Source organism: Arachis hypogaea, chromosome 2 (genome assembly GCF_003086295.3).
Source record: "Arachis hypogaea cultivar Tifrunner chromosome 2, arahy.Tifrunner.gnm2.J5K5, whole genome shotgun sequence".
NCBI lineage: Eukaryota > Viridiplantae > Streptophyta > Magnoliopsida > Fabales > Fabaceae > Arachis > Arachis hypogaea.
The window spans coordinates 68,686,691-68,688,757 of NC_092037.1; the positions used below are offsets into that span (position 1 = coordinate 68,686,691).

Below are 2,067 nucleotides of genomic sequence, written 5' to 3' on the forward strand. Positions count from 1 at the left end.
GGGGCTCTGTTTGACTCTGTTTTGAGAGAAGCTCATCATGCTTCCTCTCCATGGTGATAGAGGGATATCCTTGAGCCTTAAACACAAAGGATTCTTCATTCACTTGAATGATCAATTCTCCTCTGTCCACATCAATCACAGCCTTTGATGTGGCTAGGAAGGGTCTGCCAAGGATGATGGATTCATCCATGCACTTCCCAGTCTCTAGGACTATGAAATCAGCAGGGATGTAATGGTCTTCAACTTTTACCAGAACATCCTCTACAAGTCCATAAGCTTGTTTTCTTGAATTGTCTGCCATCTCTAGTGAGATTTTTGCAGCTTGCACCTCAAAGATTCCTAACTTCTCCATTACAGAGAGAGGCATGAGGTTTATGCTTGACCCTAGGTCACACAGAGCCTTCTTAAAGGTCATGGTGCCTATGGCGCAAGGTATTGAGAACTTCCCAGGATCTTGTCTCTTTTGAGGTAATTTCTGCCTAGACAAGTCATCCAATTCTTTGGTGAGCAAAGGGGGTTCATCCTCCCAAGTCTCATTACCAAATAACTTGTCATTGAGCTTCATGATTGCTCCAAGGTATTTAGCAACTTGCTCTTCAGTGACATACTCATCCTCTTCAGAGGAAGAATACTCATCAGAGCTCATGAATGATAGAAGTAAATTCAATGGAATTTCTATGGTCTCAGTGGTAGCCTCAGATTCCCATGGTTCCTCATTAGGGAACTCATTGGAGGCCAGTGGACGTCCATTGAGTTCTTCCTCAGTGGCGTTCACTGCCTCTCCCTCCTCTTCAAATTCGGCCATGTTGATGGCTTTGCACTCTCCTTTTGGATTTTCTTCTGTATTGCTTGGAAGAACACTAGGAGGGAGTTCAGTAATTTTCTTGCTCAGCTGACCCACTTGTGCCTCCAAATTTCTAATGGAGGACCTTGTTTCAGTCATGAAACTTTGAGTGGTTTTGATTAGATCAGAGACCATGGTTGCTAAGTCAGAGTGGTTCTGCTTAGAATTCTCTGTCTGTTGCTGAGAAGATGATGGAAAAGGCTTGCCATTGCTAAACCTGTTTCTTCCACCATTATTATTGTTGAAACCTTGTTGAGGTCTCTGTTGATCCTTCCATGAAAGATTTGGATGATTTCTCCATGAAGGATTACAGGTGTTTCCATAGGGTTCTCCCATGTAATTCACCTCTTCCATTGAAGGGTTCTCAGGATCATAAGCTTCTTCTTCAGATGAAGCGTCCTTAGTACTGCCTGGTGCATTTTGCATTCTAGACAGACTTTGAGAAATCAAATTGACTTGCTGAGTCAATATTTTGTTCTGAGCCAGTATGGCATTCAGAGTATCAATCTCAAGAACTCCTTTCTTCTGATTTGTCCCATTGTTCACAGGATTCCTTTCAGAAGTGTACATGAATTGGTTATTTGTAACAATTTCAATTAGTTCTTGAGCTTCTGTAGGCGTCTTCTTCAGATGAAGAGATCCTCCAGCAGAGCTATCCAAAGACATCTTGGACAGTTCAGACAGACCATCATAGAAAATACCTATGATGCTCCATTCAGAAAGCATATCAGAGGGACACTTTTTGATTAATTGTTTGTATCTTTCCCAAGCTTCATAGAGGGACTCTCCTTCCTTCTGTCTGAAGGTTTGGATTTCCACTCTAAGCTTACTCAATTTTTGAGGTGGAAAGAACTTTGCCAAGAAGGCATTGACTAGCTTTTCCCAAGAGTTCAGGCTTTCTTTAGGTTGTGAGTCCAACCATATTCTAGCTTTGTCTCTTACAGCAAAAGGGAATAGCATAAGTCTGTAGACCTCAGGGTCAACCCCATTAGTCTTGACAGTGTCACAGATTTGCAAGAATTCAGCTAAAAACTGATGAGGATCTTCCTCACTGGGCGTTTTGAACGCCCAGCTTTTTCTGTGTAGTTCCTCTGCTGTATGTTCTGAATCTTCAATTCTCTGTATTATTGACTTGAAAAGACACACATTAAAAATATTTTTGGATTTTTAATAATGAGAATAATCAAAATACAACTAAAATCAAATAAACAATGCATGCAGAA

General features: G+C 41.2%; 1 non-coding gene across 1 annotated transcript; it reads left to right on the forward strand.

The window, feature by feature from the left end:
- Positions 1-1,564: 1,564 nt before the first annotated feature.
- Positions 1,565-1,672, forward strand: LOC112766230 (small nucleolar RNA R71). Its single transcript, XR_003184203.1, has one exon. It is a non-coding gene; the product is annotated as a small nucleolar RNA R71 (small nucleolar RNA).
- The last annotated feature ends 395 nt before the right edge of the window (positions 1,673-2,067 follow it).